General features: G+C 39.0%; 1 pseudogene; it reads right to left on the bottom strand.

Annotated features, from left to right (window-relative positions):
- Window positions 1-5,845: 5,845 nt before the first annotated feature.
- On the bottom strand, window positions 5,846-18,195 carry LOC113920295 (annotated as a pseudogene).
- Between the last annotated feature and the right edge of the window lie 2,030 nt (window positions 18,196-20,225).

The following is a 20,225-nucleotide window of genomic DNA, read 5'->3' as shown; positions in this document are numbered from 1 at the left end:
CACTTACATGAAAAAAGTTAACAGAAAAATTAGTTAAGCATGAGTTTAGTATAAGTCAGAAGCAATATTACAGCATTAATAGTTTTGATGAATTAGAAAAAGCTTTGAAAGGGGGGAACAGAGCATCTGAGTTTGAGCCCAAGCTCTCCTTCAGTGGTCACCTGACCCTGGACAAGTCTGTGGTGCTTAGTTTTCACATGGACACACTGAGGGATTTGAATTAAATACCCTCAGTTTATACTAAACCCGATATAAGTTTATAGAGGCAAGATGAGCCAGAAGAAGAAATAAAAAGTTGATTGATTTAATGGAAGGAGAGATTTGTACTGAGAAGTCAGTGTGTTAGCCTTGGAATATAAGATTATGTAGAGCCTTGTTGATGTTAGTGCTAAATCAGATAGGTATTAAATAATAAAAAAAATCATAAGTAAGGTAATAAACATGGTGCATGTGTTGGTATAAGGAAATGTGAAACATGAACTTGGAGAGAAATTGAATAGAATAGGAACACTTAGAAGGATTTTTCAGTAAATCCAATGATGATATTCTGTTACTACTGTAACAGCAACAATAGGAACAAACATGTATTGATTTCTTACTTTGTGGCTAACGCTTTTGTTAAGTACTTTATAAGCACCGTGTCATTTAAGAAGCCAATGTGAGAGACATCTCCGTAGAAAAAAACAACAGGACATGCTTGATAATACAAAAGGTAATGTAAAAACTAGCCAATCATGACACAAAGTTTTGAGTTTGAGTTCTGTCACATGATGATGCCATTAAGTTCAGAAAGCCGGTCAATCAGTTTCAGGAGAAAGATTTGGTGATAACCTTTAGCCATGTTGAATTTGAAAGAATTTCCCTAAGGAATATAAAATACAAGTTTCCAAGCTATGCTATGTAGAGTTAGGCATTCATGCCTTAAAAACAGATGATATTTCCAAATGAGCAAAATAGACAGCAGAATGCTAACAAAGGGCTCGAATTTCAGGAGATAATCAGATTGGTGAAGTGGAACCAAAAAAAAGAAAAAAAGGATGGAGGAGCATGGTCACAAATACTAAGAGAAAGGAGAATTTCAAGAAGATTGAGGGAAATGGGCTCGGTGGGGGAGATCAGCAGTGAAAAATGCTATATAGGTCAAGGCATGCTTCAGGTCTGGAGCAAAACAGTTGTATTTGGCTGGAAGGATGAAATTGAAACTCAACATCCACCAAGATAACTGACAGTGGACACTGAGCTTCACTAATAAGTGAATTAGGGCTGCATCTTTTTAGTGTTCAATAAAAACTGATAAAATATCTCCAGAAGTTGGACATTTTTGTAGCTCAAAATTTTTCAAAGGAGAAATGAAACCTACTTCTGTTAAATATAATCAGAAATATGGAACAGACACTGGTAACTGCCAATCCAACTGCTATTCTCCACCCCACCCCCCCATTCACCCGGGGAAGAGCCCTGAAATTATTCAGATTTCCATTTTCCTCTGCTCAAACTTTGGTTTCATTAGGAAGTTGGCTCCATCGGCAGCCCTAAGGGAACTTTTCTAACATACTCATGGTCATCCTATTTTCTTTGGTTAGTCACTGTTCCAGGTATGAATATGTGACACCAGGAAAGGAATAAAGAGAAGTTGGGTAGGGGCCTTCTAGGAAAAGTTTTCCTGACCGATAAATACACACACACACACACACACACACACACACACACACACACAAGACCTGACCTTTTCCTTCATAGAACTGGATGGGATGCCTGGAACGGCTGCAGCCATCTTGTAACCAAGAGGGAAATAACTTCTGAGGACAAGTGATAGAGAGAGGAAGGAACCTGAGTCCTCAAGGATCTTACTGAGATAATTCACCATACCATGCTGCATCTCTAGGATTTTCCTTCACTTAAACTATTGGAATTTTCTGTTACTTGTAGCTGAATGAAATCTATAATAAAAATGTGAAGATTACTTCCTGGAATTTCCCTCCCTTGCTATTAATTTTTTATTATTATCTTATATTCAGCTTTTTGTATTTTCTTCCAGTGAAATTCTTTTATAGAAAATATAACTACTCTATAAAAGTCCTAATTCTAATTCCTAATTTTGTAATTATTGTTACAATTGAATTCTTAGCTGATTAGGTTAGGTGGTGTCGTGGTGAGGCGAAGTAAGGAGAGTGTGTGAATAAAAGAATAGTCTGTTATTTCCCAATTTCCCTCTCCATAGTCATGGCACAGATTTAAAAGCAACTGTGTATAGCATTATTTCAGGGGGATTATAATAAAAACCAAAATCTTTATATAAATTTCTCAAGCCTTTTGTTTTGGGCTCCCATTTTATGACTCTTTTCAGGCATGGCACTTTCATTAACATGTGCAAGCAAAGCCTCATTGTTCAATATGGCTCTCTAATGAGAAAGAATAAGACTAAGTATTGAGAATGAAAATTGTACATTTTATGTGGTGGTTTATAGACTATTACTTCTAATTGAAATTTGAAGTTTGCCTTTACAGTTAAGGTGAAAGCAGAAAATCACACATTAGGCCCCTCTCTGACATAACAGACTCCAGACTGGAGTGAGAACCAGTCTTTGACAAAGGGTAGCACTTACATATCAAAAGAAACAGAGAGCTGGCATTGTCCTCAAAGGAGACATTTGAATGACGTCCAGTGTCTGTAAAGAGGCCATCTGCTGGAGGTAAGGACTTATGATTATTGGCAATGTTTGGAGAGTGTTAAAAATGGAAGTTGAGGGAGAAACACCATTAAGCTGGCCCAGGTGATGGAGAGTACGTCTGTGCTAGGGACCCAGTTTGTTCGTTGTTTTTTCCCCTAACCTAAGAACTTGCTGTGCAATCTGAGAAGGTGCTTCAGAGTGGACCTGGAATGTTTATTTCAATCATTTTAACTAAACTGGATAAAACTTATGATCATGGAGCTTTCCAAAGCAATTGTATATTTGAGTACTCTGAAATCTGCTTTTTCAGTAATTACTCCCCATGCATTCCCAATGGGTCCAATATTGCCCTCCAGGGGATGAAAATTAGTTCTTGAGGGAGGAGTGGAAAAGTCTCAGATATCGTATGACGAGTTATACAGTATGTCTGTGATATTAAAATTTCACAGGGGAGGGGATAATTAGGAAAAAGTAATCTAAAAAACACTGGAGGGAGGTAATGAATTTAAAACATTTAGTCTACAAAAGGGATTTGTTTATTCCGTAAAGAAAAAATAGAAAATGCGATCTATCATTAAGAGGTCCATCAGAAGCTTCCTGAAGTACCTCAGTCACACAAGATCAGTGATATACAGTCTGCTTTGACAGAAATTTGCAGCCATGCATCAAAAATGTAAATCTCATTATGGTTTTACAAGTGGATATGAATGGAAAATTTTCCCATTGTTTCAGGATTGTAGCTAAAGGCTTAAGGTAAAATAACACTCTTCCTAGTTTCCTAAGCCTATCCTGGGCCTATGGTGTGGTCAGTCATCTCTACTGTGTCCTCCTTCCCTTCCTACTACTACATAATTAAATGACTGAGGGTAGAGAGGGAATTCTGAAACTGTTTTATGTGTGGTTGGCCTGGACGGGAGTTCAGAGAATTTTCCTAGATTGAAACAAGAGAGGCAGCCCTCAGGAGGACCACTTACAATGAGGAGGAACTGCAGATGCAATCATTGGCCTCTCATTTCCCGGCTGCCCTTCAGCTCAGGTGGCCCACTTATGGATTCACCTATTGTCTATTTGAGCAGGTGGGAAAGGAAACGAGAGAAAGAGAGAGATGGGACAGACAGAAAATTCCAGAGAGAAACATCCTGAACTGCCACCATCTGGCCTATCCCTGAGATTCTGTGAAAGATGGGCCAAAAGACCCTAATAACATGAGGCTTAAGTATTTCCAGAGTGGGGAGGAAGCTAAGGAAATTCCAAAGGAGATCAAAATAGAACATCTCTCCAGGACATAACTGTGAAGTAGAGGTATAATTCTGATATAATTCACTTACGTTCCCCCAAGACAGATGGCACATGGGCTATGCTCACATAGAAGGGCATTGATAGCCACAACCAATGGAAGACCAGAACATCCACTTAATGAAAATAGTTGTGTTCTTTTTAATCTTTTCCATTCCCTTACTAATCTGGAGGGGTTAAAAAATAATAATAATGAATAAGTAAAGGAAAAACAAGGGAAGGGCAAACACAACTTCTTTCCTCTCCAAATACAGAAGCTGAGAGTAGGTATGCTTCAAATTGAAGTTGCTATTGAAGTTTTAAGCTGTCCAGGACTTGATCAACCTCCTTAGTGCCTGGACTTTACTAACAAGCTCTGAAGTCTGCCTCAGAGATTCGTGAAGGGAGCCTGGACAAGAAACATTTGAAGGCAGCAGTGGAAGGAAGTCTTAGTACCTACCCTTTTCACCCGCCCTTTACCCTGGCACCTGGTTTAGACTGCCCAATAAACAGACTATTTCTATTCAGCTAAATCTCAGTAAGACTGAACAACAATTTCAACTCTCTACAGAAACTTGTAAATGAAAACAAAAAACAAAACACTTGGTTAGGATTTGGTTATTTTCCTCCATATCTTTGTAGCTCCTTTCTTATCCCATGCAAAACCTTAGCTTATTATCCAAAATCTTTCCCTAGGGGATTTCTCTCCCATATCATCAGCCTGATTCAAGTAAGAACCACAGAGTCCCTGTCTCCTTACGGCCAGGAGGAGTTATTTTCATTCTTAAGTACTGCTTCTTAGACTCTCCTGGCCATAAGAATTACCTCGGAACTTTGGATGTTGTTTAAATATAGTTTCTGGGGGATGTTATGGACTGAATCGTGTCTCCTCGAAATTCATCTGTTGAAGCTCTAATCCACAATGTGATTGTATTTGGAGATAGCCTGTAGGGAGGAAATTAAGGGTAAATGGAGTAAGTGTAGGCCCTAATTTGATAGAACTGGTGTCCTTTTCAGAAAAGGAAGAGACACCAGAGATCTCTTTCCACACAGGTACCAAGAAGAAGCCATGTGAGGACACAGCAAGAAGGTGGTCTTCCAGAGCCAGGAAACAAGCCTTCACAGAAATGAAACCTGCAGGCACCTTGATCTAGGGCTTCTAGCCTCCAGAACTATGAGAAAATAAGTTTCTGTTGTTCAAGACATGCAGCCTGGGGTATTTTGTTATGGCAGCCTAAGCAGACTAAGACAGGGGACCTTCCTCTGAAGTTTCCTAAATCTGAGACGGGTCTCAAGAAGTGTGTGTGTGTGTGTGTGTGTGTGTGTGTGTGTGTGTGTGTGTGTATTTTAAACAACTTAAATGATTTTTATAGTCTGGTGAATTTGGGAACCACTAAATTGAAGGAATTATACTAATGAATATTTCTGCTTACACCTGTTTCTTTCTTTTGGGAAGGGGCACACAGGAGTTATACTATTTTCTTATGGTTCAAAAACTATGTAAGAGATGTTTTTTGAAATTGTACAGATAATAAAGGGGAATATACAGATACATTTTAGCACGCACAGGGGCTTGAGGTTATTTCGTAAAATCACTCACTCTATTGCCTGGTATAGAGAAAGTGGTCAGTTTAACAACATAAAACAAAACAAAACAGAAAGAAGCAATCACCCTGAAGCCCCTCTTACTGGTCAAGATACTAATTCAACCCCGGTGTCTTGCCTGATCATCCAGCTCTTTTATACATGCATACACAGTCTTATGCTTTTCCAATGGGTATTTATTATTAGTTAAGCCATGATTCAGGATCCCAGGGTGGGGATCACCGTGTACCCAGGTCCCCCTTCACTACCCTGGGCAAAGGATGGGGGGCAGAGGAGAGGAGAGTGGAGCCAGTTCACATCTTCCCAGGAAATGCGCCTTGTGTCTGGAGGTTGTCCCGGGCTGACACCCAGCATGTGGGGCAGAGGGACTTGTACACACGCCGGTACCATTCACACATGGAGACGTCATCCCCCTTCAGCCACTGCTGCCTTCTCACAGTGGTGGACGTCCAGGTAGTTCTGCCAGCAACTCCTGGTTCCGTTCAGGTTGGGAAAGAGGCTATCAAAAGGGGAATCTGGTAGTTCTTGATTTTGGCCTTGATGTCTTCTGCCAGGGTGCTGACTCCTAAAGACACCCCTGAAGCAGCTAGCAGGTCAATGCGACCCTCAGCAAAGACCTGCTTACACCTATTTCTTTCAGAGTTCTCCTTCCTCCACTCTTTATAGACCTTTCTCCATTTCAACAAATATTTATTGACCCATTTACCATTCTAGGTGGTGAGAATATAGCAATGAATTTAAAAAAGAGAGAGAGAGAGAGAGAGGAAACCTCCCTTCCAGAACTTGACATTCTAATGGGGATAAAGACAATATTGACATATACATTTATTATTTAACATGCAGTAGTGATAAATACTATAAGGAAAAGAAGGTGAAGTGTTAGAGAGTGGGTGGGGCGGTAGGGTGGCTCTTTCCATAAGGAAGTCAAGTAAAGCATATCTGAGAAAATAACAACCAGGCCAAGACTTAGATACAGGAAGGAAGCCATGCAGAAATGTTTGAGGAAGAGCATTTCAGGCACAAGGGAACAGCAAGTGCAAAATATGGCAACATCTGTTAGGGACGTCTCAAGGGCCAGGATGGCTGAAGCCAGAAACTAGGGAGAAGGGGGATGGGAGACAACCTCAAAGAAGGGAAAGAGGGGCCAGATCAGATAGCACAAGGCCAAGATAAGGAGGTTTGATCGTGTTGAGCAGGAGAAAGTTATGATCTGATTTATTTCTAGGTGGAAAGACCACAGGAATGAGAGGAGATATTGCAAAGCCACTTAGAAGTCTATTGATATTAATAGCCTGGGTTAACTACTAAACACAGAATTTCAGTGAATTTTAATATGATGTAACCAGTGGGTATAACCAGGTCCAAAAATATCAGGGACCCAGAGGCCTCACTGTCTACTGTTACCTAGGAATTCTTCTTCTTCTTCTTCTTCTTCTTCTTCTTCTTCTTCTTCTTCTTCTTCTTCTTCTTCTTTTTAAGATTTTATTTATTTATTTGAGAGAGAGACAGAGAGCACAAGCAGGGGAGAGAGACAAACAGACTCCCCTCTGAGCAGAAGCCCGATGCAGGACTCTATCCAATGACCCTGAGATCATGACCTGAGCCAAAGTCAGACGCTTAACTGACTGAGCCATGCAGACACCCCTTACTTAATGATTCTTATTTTTTTTTCCAGTTAGCTTGCAATCACATGTGTAGCCTTTTAACATTCCTTCTTTTTTAGTAGAGGATGCTAACTTTGTGTCTTTTTTTTCAAACAAGAAGGCAGTTGGGTTTTCCAGCCTGCCTTCTGACTCTGCCATTAGGGAAACATACAAACAGCTGATTTGATTTTCACAATATGTTTTATTAATAATAAGAGCAGGTGCATGAAACACATTCCCACCCAATTCATGTAACCTCCTTCCACATTTTCTAGTCACCTGTTTGAGTGGAGTTAGAAATAACTTCATTTGCATACAACGGAATGGCACCTTTCAAAAGTGTACCCGTCTACCAGCAGAACTTACCAGTGACCTGCAACACAGATTTTCCAAATATTTGTTCTTAAAGTGTTCATATCCTTTGCACAGAACAAAATTATTTGATGAAAGTGTTATTGTGTTTTAGACTGAGGTTTTTAAGTGATTTAATTATAGCCATAGAAAGTTGCGTTTTATGTATCATATTGACAAATACAAAACCATACTTTTGAATTTAGCGTCCTCTAAGGAGGTGTTAAGAGCATACTGGCTGTTCTTTCTTTTGGCAAAAGCTTCATACTAGGTAAAAATGCTTCCAATATTATTTTTGAACTATTCTATTTTTGACCCTAATCCTTTTCTTTGCTGTGGTTATGGCCCTGAGTCCCTAAATTATAGGCTCCCCAGCAGTTTCCAAAAGCTAATTCACACCATCGTGCACATTAGGAAGGTGGTGTATATAATATTCCACTAAGGGAGACCCGAAGTGCATTAAGACCCCACCAGTAACCGGTCGCGAGTCAGGCTACAACTGACGCTACTCATTTTTCTTCACTGACAAGTTTTCATTATGTGACTTTCCCAGAACAATTTAGAAATTGATCTGCAGCTGATGGAAGCTAGGATGAATCAGGCCTGTAAGTGAACCCAAAATGTTAGAGCAAAGTCAGAACCAATGCGGAGTTTCCAGCACAGTGTAGAAGGTGAGCAACATGCTCCCTCCCAACTTCCTCCTCCTCGCCCCCCCACCTCCTCTTCCACAGACAGTATGCACAGATCTCAGACCCCTCCAAAGGACTTCTCACTCTGGCAACATCCCCCTGGCCTGGAGAAGCCATGTAGACTTTTCTTTCATCCTCTGTTTACTTATCTCCTGTCTAATAGGTCAGAGGCTCACACTCTTGGAAAAACAATTCTCTAGTTATGTGTCTACTGGTATGAAAGAAAGGGTCTTTTGTTTTCTGCACAATTGTGTAAATCTGGTTGAAAACCTAGGGTGTTGATCTGAACTTGCTCTGTGTAATTCTGGCATGCTTAGGGACCAGGGGATTGCCCGACAGAGTATGCAAGGGTGGGGTTGTGCAACCCTGGGGAGACTTTGGGAATGAGATGCTCTTAAGACTGTTCCAGGGGAGGGCGCCTGGGTGGCTCAGTTGGTTAAGACTGTTCCAGGGGACTGAAAGACTCTGGGGATATGCTCTGGTTCCAAGAAGATTAAGAGTGATAAATGAGACTTAAGCTGATAGAGTTTAGCCAGGTAAGTGTGTGTGGTGTTGGTGTTGGTGGGTGTGTGTGTGAATGTGTGAGTATATGTATGTGTGAGGGGGGAATCAGTGGGTGTGTGTTATGGGATGGATGTAGGGAGAGTGGGCAAAAGGATTGTCTGAAGAAGGAGTAAGACTTCAAAAATAAGCTTCGATCTATCATACAAATAGGTATTTATTTAAGCCAAAGTAGATCACATTTTTCCCATTCCATCCACTTTTTGTGAGTCAATACCACCCAATTCCCTAAAATTGGTGGACACATCCCACAGTCTGTTTTCTCCCCTAACAGCAATAATGACAGCAGCACTCAGTTCTTTTTTTTTTTTTAAAGATTTTATTTATTTGTCAGAGAGGTAGAGTACGCACAAGCAGGGGAAGCAACAGGCAGAGGGAGAAGCAGACTCACCGCTGAACAAGGAGCCGGATAAGGGACTTGATCCCAGGACCCTGTGATCCTGACCTGAGCCAAAGGCAGACGCTTAACTGACTAAGACACCCAGGCGTCCCAGCAATCAGTGCTTGAACAGCTTTTGTGGGCAAGACCAAGTGCCAGAGGCTTTTTGGGGTAGTAGGTAGCTGGCAACTGGTGAACTTTGACCCAGCAGTCACATTCTTACATTGTGGGATAGATCAACTAATTAACAGGGAATTTTACTCTAAATGCTCTCGAGGGGGAGAGGGTCATCTTCACACACACTAGAAGTGTCTTGGAAGAGCTTCAGGATAACCTTACCCCACAGTAGCACATCTACAGGACCCAGCCTTCAAAAACATCTACTGAGGGTGACCATACCTCTCAGGCAGTTGCTCAGCCATGTCTACTGGTCTCTATGGTGATGAACCCACCCACATCCAAACTCTACACTCCTCCAGACTGGAGGCCAGTCCTGGCTATGCAGGAAATAACTGAGAACCATCTCAGAGATGAAATACCTTGCTGTCACGTTACCTATTTAGGAAATACCATTTGAGGCTTATGCTTCTTGCATCACCCTATCCTTTTCAGAAACCCTTTTGTGGCTTAAAAATGAACACTTGGTTGAGTACTTTCCATTACAGAGCCCCAAGACAAACATTCATATCTGGCTCCAGCAGAGTGATGGGTGCTGGTAATAGGTAATCATTCTGGTAGCAATTGTGTTAAGGAATTGAGAGCTTAAGGGAGTATCTTGGTTTCCATGATCAGCAGAAAATCTAACAGACCAAGAAATTAATAAAAAATAAATAAATTGGCTAAGGAGTGAAACTTCCTTGATTTTTGTTATTTTAAGTACCCAGCTATGATATTTTATTTTTAAATAGTGAAATATATTTGAAGCCTCAGGCCAATTACATTTGTTTTTTCCTTTCACCTGAAAATCATGTTGTTAGTTGGCTGTTTGGTAGGACAAAGTGGTTGATAGTACATTCCCAGTGTGAGAATTGGAAGCATCCCCAGAATCCTCTTCTTGGAATGATCAAAAAGGAGGTGGAAGGTGAGTTGGAAAGAGTGTCTGTGACAGTGGTGTGAACCAAAACCCACCAACTAAGTTTCATCTTCAACAGAACATTCTGTGAATGGTTTCAGACCAAGTCTGCTTCCTTCTCAAGGTTTGGGTTTGGATGTGGGCAAGTAAAATGTCTATAGAACAGGGCGGCTCTCTTTAGCCTGTCCAACTTACCTGAGGAAAGGTAGTTCTAACTGAAGGGAATGCTGCTCACTCAAGATTTCTTGAGAGAATGAGTAAATAAATGAATGCATCCAATGCTGTTTGCCACAAAGAAGCAATCTTTTATATATACAGACGCTGATTTTTTAAATTTAAATTCTAGTTAGTTAACATATGGTGTAATATTAGTTTCAGGTATACAATTTAGTGATTGAACACTTACATATATCACCCAGTGATCATCACAACAAGGGCATTTTCAGTTTGGAGGAGAGGATATCCATATAACCCAGTTACATTAAAGAGTTCTAACTACCTGTGGTTATTGAGATAAGTATGCCCCTTGGGAGATTTGGAAGCCAAAGATAACCTCAACCTGGTTATCTATCATTCTGGAAGACTGATGTTAGTCATGGTGATGCCAAGTCCTCTGTGACAGAAAGTACTGACAACTTCGAGTAAGTTGCAAAGCTCTTTGCAACTTCCATCTAGTTAATCTTCAGTGACACTAGACGTGACCAAAGAAGACCTAAAAGAAGCAAATATTTTGATGTCATGAATCAAAATGATCAATTTGACTTCAATTTTGATCAATTTCTGCTCAATTCTGTGTAATGGAAATGATTCCTTTTTTGATTATAAAATTATGAAACTTTTGTTTACTAGGGATACTAATTATTATTTCTGGCTAAGCTTGTTGGTTTCGGTACTGATATTTGTCTCTTCACTGAAGAAGGGTATGGCTGGTTATATAGCTGAGATAAATAACATAGCATTGTTGCTAAAACCACCTCAAACCCTACCATATGTCCATGTGTATCACACCATGTAGCTCAAAACGTTAATTGACATTCACAAAGGTAAAAACTACCAAACTGTAGAAAAAGCTAAGGAAAACTCCCAGCATCTTGCTTTGGGCATTACCCTTTAACTGAAAAGGAAAATGAGTCAGTTTCATCGATCACATTGTCCAAATTCATCATCAAATAAGATGATGGGTGTCAGAGCATTTTGAAAATATACAAAGCTTTTAAAAAGCATAATATGGTACTATAATTATTAGTAAATTTCTACTTGATTTTGAGTCCTTTGAAACTGGTTTAATTGTATAGTACTTAAGATCAGATATCTTGCTGGATTGTGTTTCTAAATGATGATTATCCATTTTTATACTTAGAGTTGATCGGATTATGAGTACAGCAATGCCAACATCTAGCTCTTAGTTCTGCGCCTACACAAGTGCAGGCAATCTTTTGGGCAAGCAATGAAAGAGTTGTGAGTGAAACCATTGGGGTATAAGAAATATTTCAATTTTTTGTTGTTGCTGTTTTTGTTGTTCTTAATCTTTATTTCTGCCCTTGCATAACAACAACAACAACAAAAAATCTTCTTAAACTGAAAACAAATCTCTGAAAGTGGTGCCTGGAAGCAAAGTTTAATGTCTGTATCATTGCCTCAGCCAAATTAATTTTTTTTTCTGTAATCATATGTTCTAAACTTTCACATTGTCCTCAGTTTATAAAACTTAAAGATCTCTAAAACTATTGGTTCACTCGTTCTCACTACTGTACTAATCGTATCTTCAGCAAATATAAATGAACGTTTAGGGATTGGACTAGATAGGCCAATTAGTACAAATAAAATTCACTTCCAGAACTTTATGTTAAAGCAAAACTTCTTCCACTCCATCCTGGACTCACTTCTGCTGGACTTGCTGTTGAAATTGGGTGAGCAGACCCTCCCTGAACATCTGTAGAGCTTGGGTGAGGAATACAAATGGAGATTCACACATTACACACATTTTAAAGCAATACTTTAATGTAATAAATGGTTAAATAAAATATGTGCCAGCCACCTCTCTTAACCAATATCCTTTCATAATGACAAGTTTAAAAATATGAGCTATAGTTTTTACATAGCTAAATCATAAAAATATCATTTCAACTTTTCTCAATAATTTAAATGGTTAAGTATACAATGTAACTGTAATCAAAGTATATGTTAATTAAAATAAATTAAAGTATATCCTATGTTTTATTGAATATATTTTCATCAAAAATATAAATTAAGGTAAGAAAATAAATTAAGGCAAGGTCTAAAATTTAAAAATTTTTGTAAATAATTTTATTACACTTTCCAAATCCTTTTTCTAAATATTGAAAATATCTATCAAAATATTAAAGGATAATAAATTAATTGTAATTACCTTGGGCACGATTTTTAAATGAGTGCATTTAAATGAAACTAACTTTTAATTTTTGAAACAAACCTTTATTTTCATAAATATAAAGCTACTCATTATTCTAGCATTCAATGTTCATCCAGTTGTCAATGTAAACAATTTGTATTATGCTTCATTTCTGTTTTGTCTCAACCTAAGTATGGACTAATTTAAAAATAATTGAATTACTTAATATTGCAAAAATATTTCTGAGTCACCATGTTCCACTATTGTAAATACTGTGTTAATTCATGTGTTCTTCCAGAGCCAAGGATTGCAGTATGGAGAGAAGCGAGAAAATGGGCACTCAGTACCACATCAAAAGGACACCTCATTATGGGAAAAGCTATTACATTCCTGCTCTCTGAGAAGATTTGACAAGTTAATGAATTTTTCCCTTCTCTTCTCTTCCCTAAGTGCTTCCACTGCTCAGACTGTCCCTGTGCCCCAAAGCAGTGCCCACTTCCTGTGTCAGCAGCCACCTGGCAACCCACGTACCTCACAGGCTTTGGAAGCAACTGCTAATTGTTTTGAGGTGCTAAGAAAAAGCATTTCCCTGGGGCCTGAGGAGACTTAGTCACAAGAGCAGATGTTTAGTTTATAGGTTGTGCTGGGCAAGAGCTCAGTTCAGAACTACAAGTGATGGAAGCATCCCATGTCTTTAATAAAGTAAGATTTCTCGTGTTTGTGATATTTGGGCCCATGAAAGCACACATGGAGGAAGAAGCCCAGGCTTGGCTGGGTCTACAGCGTATATGAGATGTGAACTGGAGCTATTGAGAATCTTGATATGAAGCTTGAAGATGGAGCCAACACAATGGAAGGCAGAGTGAATTGATGGCAAGAAATTGATCTATGGAGAAAATGCCTGAAATCTGCATTCCCCTGCCCCTAAGGCCATATATACATCTGAATTTTCATTTGGTGAGACAATATATTGTCTTTCTATCCTTAAGTCATTTTTAGGTGGGATTCTGTCCTTTGCAATAGAAAGTCACAACCGATATAGCAGGAAACCATTCTCTTTCCAGTATACTAATCACCAGGAAGAATTTTGCCAGATTTGACTTCATTTAGTAGAATGTGGTTAGGAACTAGTGTCCTTTATATTCAAATTCTGGATCGTGTCTGAGTGGCCAGTCTTTTCACCAAGGCCACCCAAGCACCCATCCCTACTTTTGCCTTCTGGTTTCAACTGGACTTTCTCTAGATGCCAAAGACCTCTTTGAACAGCTAATAGTGACTCAGACAAGAGGCTCATGAAGAGGTTTGAATATGCAAAGAAGCTTTGAAAGTGCTTTTCATAAGAGCATCATAACTATGCCACTAACATGTTCGTTTATTACATGTGGAACTTGTTAAAAGGGATAAATACCTAATTTCATAGCCCACTGTAGAAGAGAGTATTGCATTTCTTAAATCTAAACAACCACCCATTAATGCTTAATTCCCATGATTTGAAAATCTTTTCTAATCTCATTTTTCTTTCCGCCTCCAGCTGAGTGATTTTTTTTCATATATTTAATCATTGACATAACATCGGTGTTGTTTGTAAGGTAATACCACCAAAAAGCCCGCCTGTGCACTAATGGCTTAGTTGGAGGCTGCACATTCCTAATGATTATGCATTCATTTCAAGCTTTCATTGTACAGTAGCAAAGTCGACTTGAAGTAAATCATAAACTTTACTTTAGTCAGTGTATCACATATCAAGATTTTTATAAGTACATGTTGACTTTTTGGTAGAGGCCCAAGTCCCCAATCAGTCTTCCAAGAAGGAAAAAAAAAGAAAAGAAAAGAAAAATTCACAGAAATACAGTGGGTGGAATCATGCCCTACACTAATAATATTTCAAAGAATACCTTCTTTCAGACTACACAAAAATACAGTGCTTACATTTTTACAAACCCACAGTTTATGTAGAAATTATTTTATGTTTAGATATCACTCACTAGTAACTGGTATTGAGCCAGCCTGAGAGCTACATAAACACCAGATTTTACACATTACAGAGCTCACACAACATTTTGCTCTAAGCTGGTTAGTTAGTTATAAATCTACATGCAGTTTATAGTCTAACCCCACCCGGAGAGCTCCCTTGCTCCCACCATTTTTTGGGTTTTTTTGTTTGGGTTTTTGTTTTTGTTTTTGTTTTTTGTTTCTGTGTGTGTGTTTTTTGGCCAAGAAAAGCAGCAGGGGGATTTATATATAAATATATACACCAAAAGAAATCAAATCATACATGTGCACTTTTGTAAACTAGAAATTCCTGTATCTTTTATTGTAAATCACTACCAGATGTCAAATAGCAAAATGTTCATTACTCCCCCAAATAATAGAGTTGATTAATGAGGTTCATTTACATTGTGGAATCTTGGTCTCTGTCACGACTGGACAGGGTTTAAGAAGTTGGCTGTTTTTTTTTTTTTTTTTGAAATCATGCAGACGGGGAAATAACTTTAACTATTACTCTTCAAAGACAAAGTAAATATTAAGCATCTTGGGGCAGGGTTTGGTCATCTCAGGGTAATAACTTCCAAATGAAATGAGGCTTCCTTCTCAGAGAACAGAAATGGTAGCGATGTCATAAGACAGAAAGATAGATATGTTTCTGGCCCATCTATGGCTTATAACTGTTTGCTATAGGAAACATATTCTAAGGGAATTTTAGTGCTGTGCATAAACTTTTAAAGGCAGTCTGATTGCTCTAGTCCAGTTACCTGAATAATCAAATCTTGGGCTCATAACTCTGTGATGATAGTATTTGTGCAGAAGTACTATTCTAAAAGAAAATCTCCATTTCTATGGAATAGGTGGTCATTCGAAATGGAGCATCTATTTTAGTGAAGTTAGCAGATTGTAAATAAAATCGGTTACCAGTCTGTATATAACCCTCTAGAAATGACACACAGGTCACACTCTGACCACCATTCGGCCACTGTCTGTGGATTAGCAGGCATGGCATCTTCAAAAGGTCTTACTAAACATATTTCTCGCCACTGTATGTGTGTTCTATTGCATGGAGTCAAAGGATGTTGAAAATAACACAAACATGACACTGGAAGTTAATCACAAGTTTTTTTTGTCAGCAAAGCTGACCTGGAATGACTCATAAGCAGCTGGAGGCCAGCCTTTTGTCCATAATACTTGGTTCAGACACTTTGGAACCAGTGTAGGTGTGATCACCTATAGGAACACGGACGCCTGTATGCATCTATGTGATCCACTTCTCAGTCAAGCATTTATTTGTTTTTATGCAGACAAGTTGTGTGTGTGTGTGTGAGCTCACATGTTTGTTTGTGTGTGTGCTCACATGCACGCCCGTGCATGGGTGTGCCATTCAATTTCTTAGTAGGCAGTATTAGGTAATCATCAAGAACATCCACTTTGGAATCAGTTACACACAAGTTTGAACCCTAGATCCATCACTCATCAGCAGTGTGGTTAAATTCTCTGAGCCTCAGTTTCCTCTTACATAAAATGGGAATATTAACAAACACATCAGAGAGTTATGTGAAGAATTAAATGAGAGAGAGTGGATGAAATCTTTAACTTGGTGTTTCACACAGAGTAAGTGCCACACCTCCAGCGATAAATAATAGCAATAAGATTTTCCTAAAGAACTTTCTACATGCTGGCACACGCTGCTCAAACTCCCTGGTTTTTCCCTTACCTGCTGCAGGCAGCAAATTGAGGACTCAGACGCATTGGGAGGCATTAATATTAATTTTAAAATGAAGTATAATCAGCATTTGAAATAATTTCAAAATCCAGTACCTAGAATTTAAATGATGCTCTGCTGTCAATTATAAAGAATCACAGAGCTGGAAGAGAGTCCTGGATTATGGGAAGACACCTTCATTTTAATGCTGAAAAAACTCAACCCTGGAGAGAAGATTTCAGTTCCCCCCCACACACACATCCCTCCAGAGGTGGTGCTGGGAACAGAATCCGGGTCCAGTCCCTGCTCTGACCCCTGCTGCCTCCTGCCCTTAGTTTAGGCTCTGCTGCTCCTCTTGGGTTTATGACCGGGGCCAGACACCACCTTTTCTGAAAACACCAAACTAAAGCAAATGTGACAGACAGAACTTGGGCCTGCCCTTGTCATTGAAAGCCTGAATCATAGAGCATCACCTAATAAGCTAGGTTATAAAATTTTGTGAGAATAAAAATGTGATAATGTATGTGAAAGCAAATCTTAAGAGAAAAAATTTTATGTAATAATGAGGATTAATATTATGCATTTCTCTTATTATCAATTGCATGCTTGTTAAATTGAATCAGATAGCAATTTGCTGAGAATACCTGGTGTTTTAAGACCTCCATTCTATGCTAGGAGAAAATTTCATTATGAAGAGGAGAGAGAGAGCTGAGAAGAGCCATGTCTCAAGAGCTCTTAACACAAAATGAATTACTATTCCCATCTTATAAGCAATTTTTGGTCTAAAGTCTCCCAGCATCTGGAGAAGACCAGGCTTAACCTTTGTTTTTAGTGAAATAAGTAAAGCCCAGGGTGATAAAGTGACTGTCTTAGAGCACATATTAGCTCCAGGTAAAAGTTACTCAAACTTAATGCTGATGAAGGATTCTGCTCATTTTGGGGGAAAAAAAAACATATTGGCAGCTGAATGTTAGAAACTGAAGGCAATTTAGAAAAAAAGAGGTTAGCTTGGCATGGCTATGCATTTTTTTTTAGCTCTTTAGAACGCAATTATGATCTTTAACTGAAATACATCTTTGATTTTAAAAAGGAGTCTTTAGTTATATTTCTTCCCAGAGAAAGACACACCCTTTGTTACCCTTACGCTTATCATTCATTCCTTCTACCCTTCGTCTAACTTCTAAAAATCTTCTCTGAGAAATGCAATCTTCCATTCAACAACCGGAGTTCTTAAATAAGAGACAATGGGTTGTGTTTGAAGAACGTGTTGGTTTTCTCAAAAGGAGGATAAAAGATGCTTGAGTTTTAAGGCAGATTTCAAGGATTCCAAGGAGTTCTTTCCTTTTTGATTAAGTAAATAAATGATATAGATAGATAGATAGATAGATAGATAGATAGATAGATAGATAGATCTAAAATCTCTGAGTGCTCTGGCAATGGCTTCAGTTAGCTTCCAACTAACTGAACAATCCATAGAGTAGAGGCTAGCATCTCACATAGATTCTTGAGAGCCAACTCTGAGGAATTTGTTCAGCATGAACAGTGGGACCTTAAAAAGGGAGCAGTGGTCGGGATGCCTGGGTGGCTCAGTCGGTTAAGCGTCTGCCTTCGGCTCAGGTCATGATCCCAGGGTCCTAGGATCGAGTCCCACATCGGGCTCCCTGCTTGGCGGGAAGCCTGCTTCTCCCTCTGCCTCTGCCTCTCTCTCTCTCTGTGTCTCTCATGAATAAATAAATAAAATCTTTAAAAAAAGGGGGAGCAGTAGTCATGTATGGAATGTACCTTGATGGAAGCTCCAGGATAAGGGTAAACTGACATCTCTTACTGTCCTGCGGTGTTCGGGATTTCCTGGACACCCCCTTGGAGCTCACTTTCTTAGTCATCCTCTTAGAAGTCCCCACTTTCCCTTTTTGGGTAGGTTCAAGGACTCAACTGATCCTGCTGGGATGCAACTTTGAGCATCTAAATGTTGCAGATGTTGGAACACTGGCATTTTGCTATTCTCTCAATCTAGCCATCCACCCACCTTCCCCAAAGTATTCTTGGCACTGATTAAGGCACCCAGTTGCTAGAAAGTCTTGTTTTACTTTGTTTTTAATGCTCACTTGCTACTGTGGCATTCTACAATGGGAGAGTTAGAAGCTAGAAGCTGCTGGTTGAATGAATTATTTTGTGCTATTATGGCCAGGTCAACATATGTGAAATGGAAAGACAAAGGGGCATGCATGCTGTCCATTTTTGCCATCATTACAATGAATATTGATCACCACACATCAGTGCAGCTGGAACAATTACTGGTAATCATGGAAATGGCCAAAATGAATTGATTGACTGTTGTTTCATCCAGTTTCCCAGCTGTGTAACCAGCTGCATAGCCACCGTCCCAGATAAATCCTGCTTATGGGGTCCCAAGGCTTTTTGATCATGAGACCACTTGTGAAAGGTTATTAAATGGGTACTTGAGGATTCCATCACAGTTAGAGCACCTTTGAAGATGTTCACCTCATGGAAAAAGTAACTATTTATCCACCAGGATCCCATCCAATGACATTGCCCCTACATGACATACACCAAGCCAAAGTATTTTTAAAACAACGAAAAAATACTCTAAAGCAAGTAAGAAATTGAACTCTGGCATTGCTAATTTCCCACCCTGTTGTCAGGTGGAGTCTACAAATAAATAAATTTAAATAATAAAAATAATATATTTTAATTTTTTTACTCATAGTAAATTTATACCTGTTAGTTTTTCAGTGGATTCAAGGCAGTGACACATATACATATACACGCATGCATTAAGAAAAACAGATGCCACAATTTTTCATATCTACTAATATTGTTTATGACATGTGGGTGGCTGAACAGTGTTTAAAGTCATGTGAACTGCTAGATGAGACTCTTACCATTGACAAGTTCTGTTATTTATTAAAGAAGTTTTGTTAGTTTAACATTGGTTCTGCATGAACAATAGTTTTGTATTTTCTGAGTCATCTTTTTCGCTTGCATGAAAATAGGACACCCTTAGCCCAATGGCAACCGACTCTGACCTCTCTTATGCTTTCCATCTGCACTACATTCATCAAACCATAGAGTTTGGAATCTGCAGCCTTTTTATGCAATTTGAGTAAGAGAGGGGAGGGAGTGAAGCACTAATAAGCCTCCCCTCAGGGACCCAAATGACTTCTAGCACCATCCCAGGGATTTGGGTCAGTGAAAGACCAAAGCTATACTGACAACTTAGCTTTGGACAAGGGCAAGCTTCGGTTTGAAAATGGCTCTGCGTCTGCTCGTCTTACCCTGCGGAATTCTGAGTCTCTGAGGTTGTTATAGTTTGAAATGGATGCCTCGTATTTCCCCCACACAGACTGGAATGTTCAGGTTGTCCCCCACCTTGTCCAGGGGGAAGCATCTGAGCTTTGGAATAAATTCTGCTTCAGTGATCTTCCAAGATGGGAGAATAGGAATGAGGACCTATTATCAAAACAACTTAAATGGGATCTTGGTGAATACTTTCCTTACCAAAAATTGTGAAAATTCATGGAACACATGGCTTAATAACAGGACAGGATATTGGCAATCAGAACTGCCCTAGAAGTCAGAACTCTTCTTGAAAATCCAAAACACATGGCCCGGATAGTGATAATCCAAATTGATTTCCAAATAGTGTCATGGTGATTACAAAACACTTGCAATTATGACACCTGAAAAAGTTAGAAAAAAACAACTTGAGGCAGAAGTAATTTATATTACTGTTTTAAAAATTGAAGTTTTAAAAGCACTTGAACTTAGATGTGCAAAATATGAATATTTACATTCCTTTTTTAGTAAAATATAATTGTGGCTTTCCATAATCTCTGTTTTTCAATGACTTAATGTTCAAGCGTGCTCTTTGTTACAAAAGATGGAAAGAATT

The sequence above is a fragment of the Zalophus californianus genome, chromosome 3 (assembly GCF_009762305.2).
Source record: "Zalophus californianus isolate mZalCal1 chromosome 3, mZalCal1.pri.v2, whole genome shotgun sequence".
NCBI lineage: Eukaryota > Metazoa > Chordata > Mammalia > Carnivora > Otariidae > Zalophus > Zalophus californianus.
The sequence above is the reverse complement of the archived record's forward strand: the minus strand, read 5'-3'. Positions and strand labels throughout refer to the sequence as shown.